Below are 21,630 nucleotides of genomic sequence, written 5' to 3'. Positions count from 1 at the left end.
TTGAGGCCAGTCTACTGTACAGAACTTTTTCAGTTTATGCTTAGTCATCGGATCCAAACCAAACACCTTCTAATTCACTAGATTGCATTCTAGGGGTGTGCACCAGGCCCTCCCCACTTTACTCTGTCTCTGCCCCATGCCGCAGGAAGACACTGGGCATCCCCAGGTCCTAAGAGACAAAGTCCAGGCAACTGGACTGTTCCTACCTTATCCAAGGGAACGGTTCCTCACCATCGCCCTCAACTGCTTCTCCACTATTCGAGCATGTTGCACCATTGCGCCCTCTGAGGTCGGTCGAACTGCGTCTCCACCCAGGCCCCAGGTGAGGTCACCGGTGTGCACTGGGCGTCGGTTGTCGCCGCGATCCGTTGACCACCAGGAGGGATCCGGGCAAGGCTAATTTTAGCCTTGAGCCCACCCAGGGACGCCAAAACTGTTGCATGCACAAAGGGTGCCTGAGGCGAGCAACAGTGATTCGTTGCCCAGAGTGCAAAGCGCCAATGAACACACACCAGGGTGGAGAAGCAAGCAAAGTTTATTTGAGATCTCGAAGCGGTGCAAGGAGACGAATGCCTCAAATCATGCACACCGACACAAGCGGCTTTTCCCTCTTTATGAGTTTTTTTTCTCTTTCTTCCCTCTCGCCTCCTTCTCCTCCTTCCTCCCCCTGTAGCAGTAACGTAAGCGCAGGTGCATTAAGTAATCGTGGCCGCGGCAGCTCTTTAGTAAGTTTTCCTTCTGCAAGTTATCTTGTCCATCTGCTAAAGGTGCACAGGCCTCATCACCATTGCTTTAGACCGGTTTTAGCTGTGCTGCAACTGATAACTTACTGTTACACATTTCATTTCACAGCTGCTAGCTTTCTAGATCAAGTAGAGTTCAAGATGGAGGAGCTTTGGTTCACTGCGGCTAGATTTATGCCTAATGACACCAACACTGGGGAGCGGCCGTTACTGCAGGGGCAGGGTGCTGCCTTCCCTCCCCAGTTCTGTGAGGGGAATGGGAAACGGCCGTTCCTGGGGCGACGGGGCACTGCCTTCATTCCCAGCTCTGCGAGGGGTCTGGGGAGCGGCCGTTCCTGCGGGGGCGGGGTCCTGGGTCCCCTCCCCACCTTAGTGAGGGGTCTGGGGAGAGGCCATTGCAGCGGGGGTGGGGCACTGCCTTCCCTCCCCAGCTCTGCGAACGGACTGGGGAACTGCTGTTCCAGTGGGGGCGGGGCGCTCCTTTCGCTTCCCAGCTCAGTGAGGGGAGTGGGCAGCGGCAATCCAAGCGGAGGCGGGGAGCTGCCTTCCTACCCCAGATCTGCGAGGGGATTGGGCAGTTATCCTTTTTGTGGGGGCTTTGTGCTGGGTTCCCTCCCCAGCCCTGCCAGTGGACTGGGGAGCGGCCGTTCCAGTAGGGGCGGGTCACTTCCATCCCTTCCTAGCTCTGCGAGGGGACTGGGGAGCGGCCGTCACAGCGGGGGAAGGGCACTGCCTTCTTTCCCCAGCTCTACCAGGGGACTGGGCACTGGCAGTCCAAGCGGAGGTGGGGCGCTGGTTTCCATCTCTGGGTCTGCAAGGGGACTGGGCAGTGGCCGTTCCTGCCCGGGTGGGGCGCTGCCTTCCTACCCCAGCTCTGCGATGGGACTGGGGAGCAGCCGTTCTTGTGGGAGAGGAGTGCTGGGTTCCCTTCCCAGCTCTGCCAGGGGACGGGGCAGTGGCAGTTCAAGTGGGGGTGGGACTCTGTGTTCCCTCCCCGGCTCTGCAAGGGGACTGGGGAGCAGCTGTTTTTGCGGGGGCTGGGCACTGTCTTCCCTCCCAACCTCTGCGAGGGGACTGTGGGGCCACCATTCCAGCGGGGGCGGGGCGCTGCTTTACTCCCCAGCTCTGCAATGGGACTGGGGAGCGGCCGTTACAACGGGGGAAGGGCACTGCCTTCTTTCCCCAGCTCTGCCAGGGGACTTGGCACTGGCAGTCCAAGTGGGGGCGGGGAGCTGGTTTCCATCCCTGGCTCTGCGAGGTGACTGGGGAGCCACTGTTCCAGCGGGGACCTTCCCCTGACTTCCCTCCCCAGCTCTGCTAGGATAATGAGGAGTGGCCATTCCTGCGGGGACTGGGCAGTGGATTGTCTCCCCAGCTCTGCGAGGGCCTGGGGAGCGGCCATTCCTGCAGGGGCGGGGCACTGCCTTCCCTCCCCAGCTCAGCCAGGGGACTGGGCAGTGACAATTCAAACGGGGGCGGGACACTGATTTCCCTCTCCAGCTGTACCAGGAGACTGGGGAGCGGCTGTTCCTGCAGGGGCTGGGCGTTGCCTTCCTTCCCCAGCTCTTCAAAGGGACTGGGGAGCGGCCGTTCCTGCGGTGGCGGGGCGCTGGGTTCCGTTCCCAGCTCTGCGAGGGGACTACGGAGCAGCCGTTCCAGTGGGGGCAGGGCGCTGCCTTCCCTCTCCAGCTCTGTCAGGAGACTGGGGAGTGGCCGTTCCAGTGGGGGCGAGGTGCTGCCTTCCCTCCCCAGGTTTAACGGTGCTGCCCGTGGGAGCCAGCGGAGGTCACTCAATCAGGGTGAACTGCATACAAAACAGGGCAGACAAATCCCAAATACTGGTGGTTATTTCAATACTTAGATTTACTAAGGCAGCACAAAACAGCTTCTATAGTACATCAATGGTTACTTAGAATTTCAAACCATGCAGTTTCCTTCAAGTGCCCAACCGCAGGCATCCTTAACAAACCTCTGTCATGGTATAAATCCCCACTCTGAACCTTAGCGTCCAAAAGATGGGGTACCAGCATGAATTCCTCTAAGCTCAATTACCAGCTTAGAACCTGTAGCGCTGCCACCAACAAGGAATTCCCATGCCTGGTACACTCTGGTCCCCCCAAAACCTTGCCCGGGGACCCCCAAGACCCAGACCCTCTGGATCTTAACACAAGGAAAGTAAAACTTTTCCCTCACCGTTGCCTCTCCCAAGCTTCCCCTCCCTGGGTTACCCTGGAAGATCACTGTGATTCAAACTTCTTGAATCTTAAAATAGAGAGGAAAATTCACCTTGCCCCCTCCTTCTCTCCCTCCTCCCAGACTCTCCCTGAGAGAGAAAGTAATCTTAACACAGAAAGAAATTAACCTCTTTTCCTCCCTTCCCTCCTTCCCCCCCCCCAATTCCCTGGTGAAGCCAGACCCCGTCCACTGCGGTCTCACACCAGAATAAAAAAAACCAAACAAACAATCAGGTTCTTAAACAATAAACTTTTAATTAAAGAGAGATAAACAGTAAAAATTATCTTTGTAAATTTAAAATGGAATAGGTACAGGGTCTTTCAGCTATAGACACTGGGAATATCCTCCGAGGCCTAAGTATACAAGTACAAATTAAAATCCTTTCAGCAAAATACAAATTTGAACTCCTTCCAGCCAAATACACATTTGAACTTCTCCCAGCCAAATACACATTTGTAAATAAAGAAAACAACCATAAGCCTAACTCGCCTTATCACCTAGTACTTACTATTCTGGACATATAAGAGACTGTATCAGGAATATTGGAGAGAAACCTGGTTGAATGTCTGGTCACTCTCAGAACCCAGAGAGAACAACAACCAACAACTAACAGCACACACAAAAACTTCCCTCCCTCAGGATTTGAAAGTATCCTGTCCCCTAATTGGTCCTCTGATGAGATGACAGCCAGGCTCACTGATCTTGTTAACCCTTTCCGGGCAAAAGAGATATGAAGTACTTCTGTTCTATTAACTCTTACTTATCTGTTTATGACAACCTCTCACTTCCATGCCAAGCCTCAGTTCTGACATAACTGGTGAGCTCATCATCTCCTCCCAGACCACTGGAGACGATGGGGTTGGCATTAGTCACTGCTCTGCTTGCACCTTTACTTAAGGTGGCGCTGTTGTGGCTCGGTTCAGCCTGGGTGCTCAGGGTAATGGAGTTGGCATTTACTGTGGCTCTTGGAGTTGCTGTTTTTGGGCTGCCCTTTAGGGTCGGGTAATCTGGGCTTATGTGGCCAAGCACACCACAGTGATAGCATTTAACTGGTTTATTTTCGGAGTGAGAGTTCCTACCCTGTGGGCTCTCATGAGCCACCTTATAAGAGTCGGAGCCAGGTTTACCTTTAAGTCCTTCCCTCCTCTTGAACTGGGGAGAATGGTGGCTAGTTTTCCCCTGGGGTTTATACCCTTCTTGAACCCTGTTTTGGGTATGGGCATCCACAATCTCTGCAGCCCATAGGACTGACTCAGGGTCCCTATCACACACAGCTACTCTCACATGGTCAGGCACAATGTTTAAGAACTGTTCCAAAGTTATTAAATCCAGCAGCTTTTCAAAACTCCCATGTGCCTTTGCTCCCATCACCCACTTTTTAACAAAACCCATCAGCTTATGAGCACATTCTACAAAAGTACAATCATTAGACATCTTAAACTTTCTAAACTTAACTCTGTAAGAATCAGGAGTAACCTTGAACCACCTTAACACAGAATCTTTAAACCGCCCATAATCCAAGGCTTCTTGTTCCCCCAATTCATTAAATACCTCCCTGGCTTTTCCAGTCAGTCTGGTCAGCAGGACAGGCATTTGCTGATCATCGAGAATCTGGTACAGATGGCAGAGGCCTTCAAAGGTAGACAAAAACTCCTCTATATCTTCAGTATCATTGTAGATGGGACACATTCTTTCCCAGGTCTTCTCATGGCGGTGGGTAAGTGGAGTACCAGGTGGCGATGACTTTCTCCACTCCTCTATTACTTGGAGCTGAAGTTTTGCCGTTTTCTGTTCCATCTCTCAAGCTCTCTCCTCCGCAGCCAGTAATTCCAGACGCCCCTTACGAGCTTTTTCTTCTTTCTCATCAGCCTCCTTCTTTCTCTCAGCAGCTTCTCTTTCTAATTCAGCTATTTTTTGTGTTTCCAGCAATCGAAGATCTGCAAGTTTCTGTTCATGCTCCATTTGCAGTTTATTTGCTGCCTTTTTTATTAAAATTGCTTTTGCAGTTTCTGTAGTATCAGGGAAGGGCTGTGCTCCTGCCTCCTGATAACTGGCCATTAACAGCTCTCCCAATTCTTGATCTGTAGCTTTTTTTCTAAAGCTTATCCCTTATCCCCTTTTCTGAACACAAATCTTCCAGGGCTCTTTTGTCAAGACCCTCATATGCTCTTTGCTCACCCATTGCAACTGCTCTTTAACCAAACAAACTCTCAATACCAAAATTCCAATTTGGATAACGTGGGGTTCTGACCCAAAGCTTAATTGACCTGGTTCTATGGATCCTAGCAAGACTACACCACTGTGATGGTGCTGCTCGTGGGAGCCAGCTGAGGTCACTCAATCAGGGTGAACTTCAAAACGGGGCAGACAAACCCAAAACGCTGGTGGTTATTCCAATACTTAGATTTACCAAGCCAGCACAAAACAGCTTCTATAGTACCTCACTGGTTACTTAGAAGTCCAAACCATGCAGTTCCCTTAAGTGCCCAGCCTCAGGCCTCCGTCCAGACACACCTGTCAGATATGATGATGATTCCTGAAAATCTTACTTCATCATATAAAAGAAAAGGTTCTTCCAATCCCAAAGGATCAGCCACATACCCAGGTTCAATTATAATTTAGATCTTACCCACAATACACGCTATAGCCAATCCTTGTTAACTAAGCTAAAATTTATTAGAAAAGAAAAGAGAGAGGGTGTTGGTTAAAAGATTAATACACATACAGACTTGAATTCAATTTTTGAGGTTCAGATACATAGTAGAGGTGAGCTTGTAGTAGCCAAAAGTCCTTTTAGAAATAGTCCATAGGTTATAGTCCAATGTCCATATTCAAGGTGGCTCCAGTCAATGACTGGGGAACTCAATCCTTGTGGCTTAAAGTTTCCCCCTCTTGAAAACCGAGGCAGATCTGAGATGAAGAAGGATCATGTCCCAGGGTTCTTATACATTTCTAGCAGCCTTTCGGCCTGAGAAAACAATAGGCTTAACTCCTTCTCCCAAACATCCTGGCAATTAGCACAGAGTCATTTATCCATTAAACAGTTCAGATACAGGTTACCACAACCTCCAGAGAGACACATAGACAATAACACTATTTCACTCAAGTATCATCATAAATGCTAATATTCCTTTTTTGATCTTTGAATTAAAACTATAGCAATAGACAAGACTTGTTTGCTTACATCACAAGACCTGAGCAAACACCTCCCCTTCTACCTCTGACAATGCAGACTTGCATTTCAAAGCTCTGTTCATTTACATATCTTGCTAACCAGTCCTTAAGGTTCACCCATGGGTCAGGTCAGTCCGTGAGGTGAGTTAATTAACTCTTTCTGGCCCTGACACCTTTCAATGAGGTATTATATTATACTAATAACAACACACCAGGTCTGCGAGGGGACTGGGGAGCGGCCGTTTCAGCTGGGGCGGGGCGCTGCCTTCCCTCCCCAGCTCTGCGAAGGGAATGAGGAGCGGCCGTTCCTGCGGGGGCAGGACGCTGTCTAACCTCCCCACCTCAGCAAGGGGAAGCTGGGGTCACCATTCCGGCGGGGACGGGGTGCTGCATTCCCTCCCCAGCTCTGTGAGGGGACTGAGGAGCGGTTATTTCTGCTGGGGCGGGGCACTAGGTTCTCTCCCCAGCTCTGCTAGAGGACTGGGGAGCAACCATTCCAGCGGGGGCAGGATGCTGGGTTCCGCCCCCGGCTCTGTAATGGGACTGAGGAGCATCCGTTCCTGGAGCGACGGGGCTCTGCCTTCCCTCCCCAGCTCTTCCAGGGGAGTGGGGACCGTTCATTCCTACGGGGGCTGGGAGCTGCCTTCCCTCCCCGGCTCTGCGATGGGACTGGACAGTGGCTGTTCGAGCTGGGCAGGGCACTGGGTTCCCTCCTGACCTCTGTCAATGGACTGGGCACTGAGTTCCTGCGCCATCTTTGCTAGGGGACTGTGGAGCCGCCTCTCCAGCGGGGTGGAGCGCTACCTTCCCTCCCCGGCTCTGCAGGGGAATGGGGAGAGACCATTCCAGCAGGGGCGGGGTGCTGCCTTCTCTCCCCAGCTCTGGGAGGTTACTGGGGTGCAGCCATTGCAGCTGGGGAAGGGCTCTGGGTTCCCTCCCCAGCTCTGCCAATGGACTGGGGAGCTCCCTTTCCAGTGGAGGAGGGGCGCTCGGTTCCCCTCCCATCTCTGCCAGCGGACTGGGGAGTGGTCTTACCAGTGGGGGCGGGGCGCTGGATTCCCTCTCCAGCTCTGACAGGGGACTGGGGAGCGGCTGGTCCAGCGGGGGCGGGACGCTGGGTTCCCTCTCTGGATCTGCGAGGGAAATGGGGAGCGGCTGTTCCTGGAAGGTGGGGAGCTGCCTTTGCTCCTCAGCTCTGCCAGGGAACTAGAGAGTGGCCATTCCACCAGGGACAGGCACTGGGTTCCCTCCCCAGCTCTGCTGGGAGACTGGGCAGCGGCCGTTCCTATGCGGTCAGGGCGTTGGGTTCCCTCCCCGGCTCTGCGAGGGGACTGGGGAACAGCCTTTCCTGCGGGAGCAGGGTGCTGGACTCTCTCCGGCTCTGTGCGGGAACTGGGCAGCGGCCGTTCTAGTGCGGGTGGAGTGCTGCCTTCCCTCCCCAGCCCTGTGAGAGGACGGGGGAGTGGCTGTTCCGGCGGGGGCAGGGTGCTGGTTTCCATCCCCAGCTCTGCGAGGGGAAGGGGGATCAGCCGTTCCGGTGGGAGCGGGGCTCTGCCTTCACTGCCCGGCTCCGCAATGCGACTGGGGAGCCGTCGTTCCTGCGGGGGCCAGGTGCTCGGTTCCCTCCCCGGCTCTGCGAGGGGACTGGGGAGCGGATGTTCCAGCGAGGGTTGGGTCAATGCCTTCTGTTGCCGACACAGAAGGTGCCTGAGGCAAGCAACAGTGGTTCATGCCCAGAGTGCGAAGCCCCAAAGAACACACACCCGGGTGGAGATGCAAGCAAAGTTTATTTGAGATCTCAAAGCGGTGCAAGGAGACGAACACCTCAAATCATGCACCACTACACAAGCGGCTTGACCCTTTTTATAATTTTTTTTCTCTTTCTTCTTTCTTCCCGCCCCCTCCTCCTTCCTCCCCCGTAGCAGTTATGTAAGCGCAGGTGCATTATGTAATCTTGGCCGCAGCAGCTCATTAGTAAGTTTTCCTTCTGTAAGTTATCTTGTCCTTCTGCTAAAGATGCACAGGCCTTATCACCACTGCTTTAGACCGGTTTTAGCTGTGCTGCAACTGATAACTTACTGTTACACATTTCATTTCACAGCTGCTGGCTTTCTAGGTCAAGTAGAGTTCAACATGGAGGAACTTTAGTTCACTGAGGCCTAGATTTATGCCTAGTGACACCAACACCCCCATGCTACTACCTGTGAACAGCCCCCCCTACGGTCTGCCCAGTCCCTCCCCCCGGCTGTGTCCCCTCCCCCTCAGCTCCCACCAGGGCCGGCTTTAGGAAGTGCGGGGCCCAATTCAAACATTTTCGGTGGGGTCCTGGCAGGGATGACTTAAAAAAAAAAGTGGAAAAAAAAAGCCTTTCATTTCTTTCATGTATTATTTACTTTCCATAACTATTTGAATAATAAAATTATATATTATATACATTGCATCATATATGCTGTTGATTGGCTATTAATGACTGCCGTTTCACATGTGTGGGTCCCCGCAACTCCCTGCGGGTGTGCACATGTGCTGGTCCCAGCTGCTCCCTACCCCCCTCATTGAAGCAGGTGTGCAGGGTTACTGCCCTGGAAACTGCAGGGCAGCAGTGGACATGGGGCTGGCTGGAGGCAGGGCAGGGGCTGACTGGAGGTAGGGTCTAGCTGCAGGCAGGGCAAGGGGTGTGGGGCTGGTTGGAGACAGGGGGTGTGGGGTGGGTTGGCTTCAGGCAGGGCCACAGGGGGATGCAGCAGGGGTTTGCAGGGCTGGAGACAGGAGTGTGAGACTGGCTGGCTTCAGGCAGTGGGGTGCAGCAGGGTTTGACTGGAGACAGGGCAGGGGGTGCGGGCTGGGCAGGATGTGCAGGGCTGGTGCAGACAGCAGTGTGTGTGGGGCTGGCTGGCTTTGGGCAGGGCTGCAGGGGTGTGTGGCAGGGGTTGGCTGGAGACAGGACGGGGTGTGGTAGGGGCTGGCTGTGGGCACGGGGTGCAGAGCTGGCTGCAGGCGGGGGGGCCGGACTGGTGTGGGCAGGTCAGGTGGTGTAGCAGAGGCAGCTGGAACCCCAGCCCTTTAAGTAGCCCCCAAACCCCTTTCTACCCCACCCCGGACCTTTTAAAAAGCTGCGAGAGCGCTGGGGAATGCATGGGGGAGGCGGGGCTCCAGCGGCTATTTAAAGGACGGGGTGGCAGAGGCAGCTGGAGCCCCAGACCCTTTAAATAGCCCCCGGAGCCCCTCACTGCCCTAGGGCTCAGGGGTCTATTTAAAGGGCCCAGAGCTCCAGCCGGGGTCGTGGGGCTTGCCACTCTCTGTCCGGAGCTCCAGACGGGAGAGCGGGGCTTGCTGCGCTCGCTGCTGTCCGGCTGGAGCGTGGGAAGCCCCGCCGCCCTGCTCTCCCAGCTGGAGCCCTGGCCGGAGAGCGGCAAAGCCCTGCCGTCCTGCTTTCCCAGCTGGAGCCCTGGCCGGAGCGTGGCAAAGCCCCGCCGCCTCGGCTGGAGCTCTAGCTGGGAGAGCGGGGCCACGCTGCGCTCCCGCCGGCGCTTCGCTCAAAGGAGCGGGACCATGGAAGACCCCGGAGCAGACCGCAGCCGGGAACCGGGGTAACTAAAAAAAAAAAAAATTAAAAAGGTGCCTAAGGCGCGGGGCCCTCTTAGGCTTGGGCCCGATTCCCCGGAATCGGCTGAATCGGCCTAAAGCCGGCCCTGGCTCCCACCCTGCCTCCCCCCCATGGTACTGCCTCCGAGCAGCCCCCTTACGGTCTGCCCAGTCCTCCCCCCGGCTGTGTCCTTCCCTCCAGCTCCCGCTCTGCCTCCCCCCCATGGTACTGCCTCCGAGCAGCCCCCTTACGGTCTGCCCAATCCTACCCTCGGCTGTGTCCTTCCCCCCAGCTCCCGCCCTGCCTTCCCCCCAATCTACTGCCTGTGAGCAGCCCCCTCTACGGTCTGAACAGACCCCCCCCGGCTGTGTCCCCTCCGCCCCAGCACCGCCCTGCCTCCCCCCATGCTACTGCCTCAGAGCAGCCCCCCTCACGGCCTGGCCAGTCCCTCCCCTAACTGTGTCCCCCTCCAGCTCTCACCCTGTCCCCACCATGCTGCTGCCTCTGAGCAGCCCCCCCTACGGTCTGCCCAGTCCTCCTCCTGGCTGTGTCCCCTCCCCCCCAGCACCCGCCCTGCCTCCCCCCCATACTACTGCCTGTGAGCAGCCCCCCCTACGGTCTGACCAGACCCCCCCCCGGCTGTGTCCCCTCACCCCCAGCACCACCCTGCCTCCCCCCATGCTACTGCCTCTGAGAAGCCCCCCCGAGTCTGCCCAGTCCCTCCCCCCGGCTGTGTCCCCTACCCCCAGCTCCCGTCCTGCCCCCTCCATGCTACTGCCTCTGAGCAGCCCCCTCTAACATTCTGCCCATTCCCTCCCCCCGGCTGTGTCCCCTCCCCCCAGCTCCCACCCCGTCACATCACCCTCTCTACACTTTCTCCCTGCAGCTTGCCCCATTCCCTGCTGAGTCCCAGCTTCACCCCCTGACATCTCTCCAACCCCACCTCCCCCCACCACAGCCCTTGGCCCCCTAATGCCCTGGCCCCTGCTCCCCGTGGTGGGCTTGAGAGGCCCCCACTCCCCGACCGCTCCACTCCCCAGAATTGGAAGCTGCTGGCATTAAGCTAGGTGCGGCCTGGGCTGGCCCAGCTGCTTTGGCAGATCCTGGTAAAAGAGAGAAGAGCGAGCAAGGCTGAGGACCCTCCCACATACAGAGGAGATGTCAGCTGGCAGCAGGCCGTGCTCCATCTCCAGCCCCGCTGGGATGAGACCACAATCCCCCAGTGCCCCCCGCCCTGACACTGCCATCAGCAGTCAAACTGGGGAATCGCCCCCCTTCTCCCCTGTGAGGGCTGCAGGACTCCCTGCCCCCTCCAACACCAGCCTCCCTGCCATGTATCCCGGGGTGGGGTCGGATAAGGGTGGATTTATTCTTTCCATTGCCTAGATCTAGCCCTCAGCCCTGGTTTACCCATACGGGATCCAGGGTCTGGAGCAGTTGGCTGCTTACTGAGGGCTACAAGGAGCCACCAGGAGAAGGGAGTAGATTCTCCACAGTTTTGCATCCACTCACACTGGTACCTGTCTCACACATGGGGAAACTGAGGCACCAGGGAGGGTGATATGGCCTGCGCCAGCTCTGATTGGGAGTCTGTGGGAGAGCCAGGAATAGAACCCAGGAGTCCTGGCTCCATGGGAAGCTTGGGACTCCTCCATTTGGGGGGCTGGGCGGTCCCAGACTGCGGCCCTGCCCCAAGGCCCTCTCCCACTCAGCCTCCTCCTGCCGAAGCCCCGCCCACACTTCACCCTCTGGCCCCCTTTGTTCCACTCCCCTGACCTCCTCCACCTGCCTCTCATGTCTCTTCCCCCAAGGCCGTGCCACTTGTGCCCCTCGCCCCCTACCCCAAGGCCCCCACCTGCCTGCCTGATGTTTGCACCCCTGCCCCTCCCCCCGTGGCTCCATGTGGGCGGATGGGAACTTGGGACAGGGCAGAGTGAGGATGGGGCCTTGGGGGGGAGAGGACGAGTGGGATCAGGGCCTCTGAGTGGAGCATTGGCCAGGTGCCTCCCCAGGCCTTTTCTAATCACAGCCCATGCCTGGCTCCCAGCATCCGCTCCACTAACCACTAGACTGCACTGCCCTCCCAGACTGGGGATAAGAACCAGGAGTCCTGGCTCCCAGCCTGGCTGTGGGTGGAGCAGGATGTACTGGCCATGGGCTCACCTGGGTATCATTTATCATCAGTTTGGATGATATCCCAGTCCTGACCTCCAGACTCACAGCTCTGTTGGTGACCCTCACTCCCGACCCACATCCCTCTGGGTTCCCCGCTGACCTCCCCAGTCACTGCGCTGCCCATGCCCTTCACTCCCGACCCGCAGCACCTGGTATCCCATTCGTGACCTCCAGACTCACAGCTCTGCTGGTACCCCATACTCCCGACCCACAGGCCCTTCGGTTCACCCCAGCTGTAGCGGTGCCCCTCACTCCTGACCCGCAGTCCCCTGGGCACCTTCCAGCTCTGCCGGTGCCCCTCACTCCCGACTCGCAGCCCCTGTTATCCCAGTCCTGACCTCCAGACTCACAGCTCTGACGGTGCCCCTCACTCCCAACCCGCAGCTCCCTGGTTTCCCCCCAGCTCTAGCCTGACCCACAGCCTCTGCTATTCCATTACTGAGCTCTAGACTCACAGATCTGCTGGTGTCGCTCACTCTCAACCCGCAGCCTCCTGGGCTACCCGCATAGCTCCCCAGACACTGTGCTGCTGGAGCCCCTCACTCTCGACCCGCAGCCCCTGCTATCCCAGTCCTGACCTGCTGACTCTCAGTTCTGCTGGTGGCCCTCAATCCAGATCCGCAGCCCCCTGGGCTTCCCCCAGGTCTACCGGTGCCCCTCACTCCTGACCCGCAGCCCCTGGGCTCCCTGCAGCTCTGAGGGTGCCCCTCACTCCCGACCTGCAGCCCACTGGACTCCCCGCTGAGCTCCTAAGTCACTGCACTGCCAGAGCCCCTAACTCTCGACCTGCAGCCCCTCCTATCCCAGTCCTGACCTCCAGACTCACAGCTCTGCTGGTGCCCCTCACTCCCAACCCGCAGCCCCTGCTATTCCAGTCCTAATCTCCAGACTCACAACTCTGCTGATGCCCCTCACTCCCGACCCGCAGCCCCCTGGGCTTCCCCCAGCTCTATCGGTGCCCCTCACTCCCGACCCACAGCCCCCTGGGCTCCCGGCTGTGCTCCCCAGTCACTGCACGGATGGTGCCCCTCACTCCCGACTCACACCCTCTGCTATCCCCGTCCTGAGCTTGAGACTCACAGCTCTGCTGGTGCTGCTCACTTCCGACCCTCAGCCCCTGCTATCCTAGTCCTGAACTCCAGACTCATAGCTCTGTTGATGCCCCTCACTCCCGACCCGCAGCCCCCAGGGGGTCCAACAGCTCTACTGATGCCCATCACTCCCGACCTGCAATCCCCTGGGCTCCCCTCAGCTCTACAGATTCCCCTCACGCCAGACCCGCAGACTGCTGTGCTCCCCTCTGAGCTCCCCAGTAACTGTGCTGCCATTGCCCCTCATTTCCGACCACTGCCCTCTGGGCTTCCCCCAGCTCTACTGGTGCCCCTCACTCCCGACACACAGCCCCTGCTATCCCAGTCCTGAACTCCAGACTCACAGCTCTGCTGGTGCCCCTCACTCCCGACCCACAGCCCCTGCTATCCCAGTCCTACACTCCAGACTCACAGCTCTACCGGTGCTCCTCACTCCCGACACACAGCCCCTGCTATCCCAGTCCTGAACTCCAGACTCACTGCTCTACCGGTGCCCCTCACTCCCGACACACAGCCCCTGCTATCCCAGTCCTACACTCCAGACTCACAGCTCTGCTGGTGTCCCTCACTCCCAACCCACATCCCCCTGGGCTCCCTCCAGCTCTGATGGTGCCTCTCACTGCAGCCCCGCAGCCCCCTGAGCTCTCCGCTGAGCATCTCAGTCACTGCGCTGCTGGTGCCCCTAACTCCTGACTCGCAGCCCCTCCTGTCCCAATCGTGACATCCAGACTCACAGCTCTGCTAGTGCCCCTCACTCCCGACCTGCAGCCCCCGGGGTCCCTCCAGCTCTACCGGTGCCCCTCATTCCTGACCTGCAGCCACTGCAATGTCAGTCCTGACCTCCAGACTCACAGCTCTGATGGTGCCCCTCACTCCTGACCCGCAGCCCCCTGGACTTCCCCCAGCTCTAGCGGTGCCCCTCCCGAACTGCAGCCCCCTGAGCTCCCTCCAGCTCTGACAGTGCCCCTCACTCCCAACTCGCAGCCCCCTGGGCTCCCCGCTGAGCTCTCCGGTCCCTGCGCTGCCGGTGCCCCTCACTCTCTACCCGCAGTCCCTGGTATCCCAGTCCTGACCTCCAGACTCACAGCTCTGCTGGTGCCCCTCACTCCCGACCCGCATCCCCCTGGGCTTCCCCCAGCTCTACCGGTGCCCCTCACTCACAAACCCCAGTCCCCTGGGCTTGCCCCAGCTCTACCGGTGCCCCTCACTCCCAAACCCCAGTCCCCTGGGCTTGCCCCAGCTCTGACGGTGCCCCTCACTCCCGACCTGCAGCCCCCTAGGCTCCCTCCAGCTCTCTCGGTGCCTCTCACTCCTGAACCACAGCCTCCTGGGCTCCCCGCTGAGCTCCTGTGTCACTGCGCTGCCAATGCCCCTCATTCCTGACCCGCAGTCCCTCCTGTCCCAGTCCTGTGCTCCAGGCTCACAGCTCTGCTGCTGCCCATCACTCCCGACCCGCAGCCCCCTGGGATTCCCCCAGCTCTAGCGGTGCCCCTCACTCACAATCCACAGCACCCTGGGGTTCCCCTAGCTCTGCTGGTGCCCCTCACTCCCGAGCCACAGCACCCTGAGCTCTCCGCTGAGCTCCCCAGTCACTGCGCTGCCCGTGCCCCCACTCCCGACCCACAGCCCCTGCTATCCCAGTCCTGACTTCCAGACTCTCAGCTCTGCTGGTGCCCCTCACTCCCGACCCGTAGTCCCCTGGGCTTCCCCCAGCTCTGCTGGTGACCCTCACTCCCGACCTGCAGCCCCCTGGGCTCCCCGCTAGGCTCCCCAGTCACTGCGCTACCGGTACCCTTCCCTTCTGACCTGCAGCCCCTGCTATCCCAGTCCTGACCTCCAGACTCACAGGTCTGCTGATGCCCATCACTCCTGACCCGCAGCCTCCTGGGATTCCCCTTGCTCTACTGGTGCCCCTTGTGATGGAGTATGAACTGTCTGTGTGCGGGATGGGAGAGCTGGGAGTGACTTTAGGTGAGGGACAGGACCTGAGCCTGTAACCTGAGAGATGCAGGGGCGATGGGAGTTCAACACCTTAGCCCGAGAAGGTGGACAGAGGCAGAGAGCTGACTAGAGAGGGTTTGGGTAGTTTCAGTTTTACGCTGGGTGGTTGGAATTCAGGGAATCCCAAGCTGGGGACAAAACCCTCTGAACCCCCAGAAGGACCAGATTGAGGGGTCCTGGTCGTGCCTACAAGCTCTGCTGTCACCTGCATTCCTGTTGTCCAATAAACCATCTGTTTTACTGGCTGGCTGAGAGTCACTGTGAGTCCCAGGAAGAGGAGTGCAGGGCCGGACTTCCCCACACTCTGTGACAACTGGTGGCAGGAGCGGGATCTACTGCACTCCATGGACGACGCTTCCTGCAGTAAGTGACTGGGGAGCAGTAAAACGAAGGGACGATTGTAGGGGTGATTAAGCCCTGGGAGTGTGTAACCAGAGAGAAGGACTTTTGCAGTAACAGGTTCCCCCGGGGGATTGCAGTGAGCGGTCCCAGGGGTGGAGGAGTCTGCAGATCAACCCTGGCAGATGGGTGGTGACCTCAAGAAGGGCTGGTGCACTAGGGGTCTCCCTGGAAACCGTGGGAAGCAGTGAGCACCCCGGCCTGGGAGTGGCCAGCAGGAAGACTTATGCCAAGTGGCGCAAGTGCGACCTGGTTGGGCTGTGCAAGCAGAGGGGGCTGCGCAGAGGGAGGCTCACAGAAGACCAGCTGATTGCCCGGCTGGAGGAGGGAGATCACTTGAATGAACTGATCACTGTCTCTGAGGGAAGGAGCCTGATAGATGCAGCACAGACACCAGTGTCTGTCCCCACTGGGAGTGGTCAGCCGGCGGCTGAGGGCTTCCCGAGACCCCCCCTTCCTATGCCTAGGGGAAGGGTCAGGAGGAGCCCAGCGTATACCAAGGGCACCGTGACACCCCCGGCCAGCAGAGGATCCTCCCAGCAAAGCTCGCCCTCCAGCAGGGGATCGTCCCGGCGACGCTCGGCATCCGTGGAGCAGAAGCAGCTGGAATGGGAGAGAGAGCTAAAACTGAGAGAGCTGGAGGATCGTGAGCGACAGAGAGAACATGAAGAGAGACAAAGACAGCAAAAACAGGAGGAAAAAGTGAAAAAGAGGGAATATGAAGAATAACAGCGTCAGTATGAGCTAGAACTGGCTAGGCTGAGGAACAGCGGGGCCCCCAACTGCAAGGAGTGAGGGGGGCCCAGGACTGCGCGGAGCTTTGGTAGGTGCATTCTGGCTCAGCGTAAGGAGGGGGAGGACATGGATGACTTCCTGGTTGCCTCTGAGATGGCCTGCGAGCTGCACCAGGTAGATCCTGCGGACAGGCTCCAAGTTCTCACTCCCTTACAGGACCCCAAGGCCATGGCATTGTACCGCCAATTGGGAGATGCTGAGAAAGGGAACTACAAACTTTTCAAACAGGCCCTGCTGTGCGGGTTCAGGTTGACTCCTGAGATATACCGAGAGAGTTTCCGGGGTCAATATAAAACCCCTGAGGTCTCATACCTGCTACTAGCCATCCGCATGGAGTGATAAACCAGCAAGTGGGCCAGTGGGGCCCAGATGAAGGGGGACCTGGTTAAACTGCTAGGACTGGAGCAACTGTATGAGCAGTACCCATCCGACCTGAGGCTGTGGTTGAGGGACCAAAAACCAGAGGACCCGTAACATACAGGGCGGCTGGCCAATGAGTTTGTGAAGATCCGGTCGGGAGGTGGCAGGGAGGAGTCCCAAAGGAACAGGCCCACAGCAATGCAGAGAGAGTCTCATTCTGGGACCTCCCAAAGAGGTAATAGGGAGAATCCCGTCCCAAGGAGAACACCCAGGGACACGGCTCAGAAAGGCTGCGGCCTCAGAACAAGCCAGCTAGAGAGAGAGCATGTCTCCATCCCTGTCTCAGCTGCTGAGTTCCAGGCTGAGTTGCAGAAAAATCCCTCATTCTGGTGGTAGATTTCGCCACTCGCTACCTCGAGGCGGTGGCCTTGTCCTCTATTGAAGCAGACACCGTGGCAGATGCGCTGCTGACCATTTTCAGACGGGTGGGGTTCCCCAAGGAAGTCTTAACGGACCAGGGGTCCAACTTCATGTCGACCCTGCTCCGGTGCTTGTGGGAGAAATGTTGGATCCGGCACAGCCAGGCCTCAGCGTATCACCCCCAGTCCAATGGGTTGGTGGAAAGATTCAACGAGACGCTGAAGATGATGCTAAAAACATTTATGAACCAGCATCCGCAGGACTGGGACAAGTACTTACCTCACCTGCTGTTTGCGTATAGGGAGGTACCCCAGGAATCTACTGGGTTTTCGCCTTTTGAACTGTTATAAGGGTCGGGGAGATGACTTCTGTTGCCGACACAGAGGGTGCCCAAGGCAAGCAACAGTGGTTCGTTGCCCAGAGTGTGAAGTGCCAATGAACACACACCAGGGTGGAGAAGCAAGCAAAGTTTATTGGGAACTCAAAGTGGTGCAAGGAGACGAACGTCTCAAATCATGCACCACTACACAAGCAGCTTTTCCCCTTTTATACTTTTTTTTTTCTCTTTCTTCTTTCTTCCTCCACCCTCCTCCTCCTCCTTCCTCCCCGTACCAATTAGGTAAGCGCAGGTGCATTATGTAATCTTGGCCACGGCAGCTCGTTAGTAAGTTTTCCTTCTGCAAGTTACCTTGTCCTTCTGCTAAAGGTGCACAGGCCTTATCACTACTGCTTTAGACCGGTTTTAGCTGTGCTGCAACTGATAACTTACTGTTACACATTTCATTTCACAGCTGCTAGCTTTCTAGATCAAGTAGAGTTCAACATGGAGGAGCTTTGGTTCACTAAGGCTTAGATTTATGCCTAGTGATACCAACACTGGGGAGCGGCCGTTCCTGCGGGGGCGAGGCGCTGCCTTCCTTCCCCAGCTCTGCGAGGGGACCGGGAAGCGGCCGTTCCTGCGGGGGCGAGGCCTTGGGTTCCTTCCTCAGCTCTGCCAGTGGACTGGTGAGTGGCCGTTCCAGCGGGGGAGGGGCGCTGCTTTCCCTCCACAGATCTGCAAGGCCACTGGGGAGCGGATGTTCATGCGGGGGCGGGGCGCTTTCTTCCCTCCCCAGCTCTGTCAGGGGACTGGGGAGCGTCCTTTCCTTAGGGGGCGTGGTGCTGTGTTCCCTCCTCTGCCCTGCGACGGGACTTGGGAGCAGCCATTCCTGCGGAGTCTGTGCTCTGGGTTCCCTCCCCAGCTCTGTAAGGGTACTAGGTAGCGGCCGTTCCTGCCGGGGCGGGGCGCTGCCTTCCCTCCTTAGCTGTGTCAGGGGACTCGGGAGTGGCCGTTCCAGCGGGGGTGGGGTGGTGTGTTCCCTCGCCAGCTCTCGGAGGGGACAGGGGAGTGGCCGATCGAGTGGGGGAGGGGTGCTGGGTTCCCGACCCAACTCTGGGAGGATACAGGGGAGGGGCAGTTCCAGTGGGGGCAGGGCGCAGACTTCCATTCCCAGCTCTGGGAAGGGCCTGGAGAGTGGTGGTTCCAGCGGGGGGTGGGGGGACGGGGACGCTGGCTTCCCTCCTGTCATAAACAGATGGTTAAGGGTTAATGTCTCTTTTACCTGTAAAGGGTTAAGAAGCTCAGTGAACCTGGCTGACACCTGACCAGAGGACCAATCTGGGGAGAAGATACTTTCAAATCTTGGTGGAGGGAAGTCTTTGTTGTGCTGTTTGTTTTGTTCTTTGTTCGCTCTTGGGGCTAAGAGGGACCAGACGTGCAACCAGGTTTTCTCCAATCTTTCTGAATCAGTCTTTCATGTTTCAAAGTAGTAATTATAGCCAGGAAACATGGATCAATCTTATGATTGTTTTCTTTACTTGTAAATGTGTCTTTTGCTGGAAGGATTTTTACCTCTGTTTGCTGTAACTTTGACTCTCAGGCTAAGCGGGTGGGGAGGTCCCTCTAGGCTATATAAATCTGAATACCTTGTAAAACATTTTCCATCCTGATTTTACAGAGCTAATTTCTTTAATTAAAAGCTTTCTATTTTAAGAACCTGATTGATTTTTTTCCTTGTTTAAAGACCCAAGGGGATTGGGTCTGAACGCACCAGAGATTGGTGGGGGGTAAAGGACGGGGGGGGGGGGGAGGTTAATTCCTGTTTGTTTTAAGATCCAAGGAGTTTGGATCAGTGTAGCCTCTCAGGATAACCCAGGGAGGGGAAAGTCTGGGGGGAAAAAGAGGGGAGGGAAGGCTAATTTCTCCTTGTGTTCAGATCCAAGGGGTTTGGGTCTTGGGTTCCCCAGGGAAGGCTTTGGGGGAACAGGAAGTGTGCCAAACACCATATTTTTGGTTGGTGGCAGCGTACCAAATTTAAGCTGGTAATAAAGATTAAAAGTGATCATGCAGGTCCCCACTTCTTGGACGCTAAAGTTCAAAGTGGGGAAAGAACATTGATACCCCCCCAGAATGGACCCTGCCTGGGTGGACTCGCTGAGGGAAGCGCACGGAGGGTCAGAGGATGCTTAATGCTCCAAGGAGAGACCCAGGAGGTGAAGACGTGTGAGCTTCTTGCCCTAAAAACTTCTGCTCCAAGGGAGAGGAGGCTCCTCAAAGTCCTGACTGGTTTTGTGGGGAGCAGTTCCAGAGCATCGCCCATGGTCTCCGTGACAACTGGTGGCAGAGGTGGGATGTACTGCACCCTGTGAATGGTGCTGCTTGCAGTAAGTGACTGGGGAGCAGTAAAACAAAGGAGGGATAATGAGAACCAGGCGTGCTGAAGGCTTAGAGAGGGACGGTTTCAGGGAGCGGTTAACCTCTGGGAATGTGTGACCAGCGAGAAGGACTGTTGGAGTAACAGAGTCCCCCTGAGGATTGCAGCCAGCAGTCTCAGCGGTGGAGGAGCTTGCCGCTCTGCCCTGGGAGAGAGGATTTTTGCAGTAGCAGGGTTCCCCTGGGGATGGCAGGAGCAGTCCCAGGGGCGGAGGAGTCTGCAGCTCGACCCTCGCAAAGAAGTGGTGACCACGAGAAGGGCTGGCACACCAGGGGTTGTTCCTGGAAACCACAGGGGAGCCAAGAGCACACAGGCCTGTCAGTCCAGAGCCTCTTGGGAACGGTGAAGTGATGGCCTATCACCATCTCCTTGAGAAGGACATTGTGATCCTGTGCACAAAGAGGGTTACGCACGGGGAAGTTCACCAAGGCACAGTTAATCGTGAGTGGGAAAAGAAGGACACGTCTGAGGAGCAGATTCCTGACCCAGATGGGGCTACAAAAGTATCTGGGAGCAGCTGGAGCAGCAGCCAGACATCCCCAAGAGTCTGGTCCCCAACCAGACGATGGTTTTCACGATCGGGTTCCCCATCAGGGGATCGAAGACATATGGGATGGGAGCAGAGCCTGAGAGTGCGAGAGGATCGTGAGAGCAAGAGCCTGAGGAAAAGCTGCAGGAGAAGCAGCAGCAGCATGGACTGGGGATGGTGGAGCAGAGAGACATAGGGGGCCGCCCAAGGGTCAGTGGGGAAACATGCATGGGGTGGAGAGACCCTGGGACAGAGAGAACTGTGGTGGTGCAGCCGCAGATGATGAGGGGCTGTGGGACCTGGGTGAAGGTCCCCAGGAGGGAGAGATGCTCCCCACCCCCCCTGCACACCGGAGAGGGGGCTCACGCTGGCTCTGAGTCTGTGACTAAAGCAAGGAGCTCGCTGCCTGCCCCCACTCGAACCGCCACTCCCCAGGCCTCTCCCACAGCTGGGGAGGGAAGCCAGCACCCTGCCCCCGATTGAGCGGCCACACCCGAAGCCCCTCTCAGAGCTGGGGAGGGAAGCCAGCGCCCCGCCCTTACTGGAACTGCCACTCCGCAGGCCCCTCCCAGAGCTGGGGAGGGAAGCCCCGCGCTGGCACGAACGGTCACTCCCCAGTCCCCTGGCGGAGCTGGGAGGGGAACGCAGCGCTCCACCCCCGCAGGAACGGCCGATCCCCAGTCCCCTGGCAGAGCTGGGGAGGGAACCCAGTGCCCTACCCGCACAGTAACGGCTGCTCCCCACTCCCGTCGCAGAGCTAGGAAGGAACCTAGCGCTCCACGCGCCCAGGAACGGCCGCTCTCAAGTCCCCTCGCAGAGCCGGGGAGACAACCAAGTGCCCTGCCCCTGCTCAAACTGCTGCTGCCCAGTCCTCTGGCAGAGCTGGGGAGGGAAGGCAGCGCCCCACCCCCTTTGGAACAGCCTCTCCAAAGTCTCCTGGCAGAGGTGGAGAGTAAAGCAGTGGCCCGTCCCCGCTGGAATGGTGTCTCCACTGTCCCCTCGCAGAGGAAGGCAGTGCCCCGCCCCCGCAGGAACGGCCGCTCCCCAGTTCCCTGGCATAGCTGGGGAGGGAACCCAGTGCCCCGCTCCCGCAGGAACGACTGCTCCCCACTCCCCCCGCAGAGCTCTGAGGGCCCTCAGCGCCCCGCCCACCCAGGAACGTCGCTCCCCAGTCCCCTCGCAGAGCTGGGAGGGAACCCAGTGCCCCACCCCCGCAGGAACGGCCGCTGCCCAGTCCCCTTGCAGACCTGGAGAGGGAAGGCAGTGCCCCTCCCCCGCAGGTTTGCACACGGGCCATGGCCATGGCCCGGAGCGCAGCGCAGAAGCTGCTTCAGCCCTGCAGCCTGCGGGGCAGCGCAGTGGGGCTGGGGGC

The 21,630-nt window shown here is 57.8% G+C and overlaps 1 long non-coding RNA gene across 2 annotated transcripts in view; it reads left to right on the top strand.

Annotated features, from left to right (window-relative positions):
* Positions 1–21,630, top strand: part of LOC127041585 (uncharacterized) — a 593,788-nt gene that overhangs the window by 16,065 nt on the left and 556,093 nt on the right. The window lies entirely within an intron of this gene.

This window comes from Gopherus flavomarginatus, assembly GCF_025201925.1.
Source record: "Gopherus flavomarginatus isolate rGopFla2 chromosome 13 unlocalized genomic scaffold, rGopFla2.mat.asm SUPER_13_unloc_3, whole genome shotgun sequence".
In the NCBI taxonomy this organism is placed as follows: domain Eukaryota; kingdom Metazoa; phylum Chordata; order Testudines; family Testudinidae; genus Gopherus; species Gopherus flavomarginatus.
The sequence above is the reverse complement of the archived record's forward strand: the minus strand, read 5'-3'. Positions and strand labels throughout refer to the sequence as shown.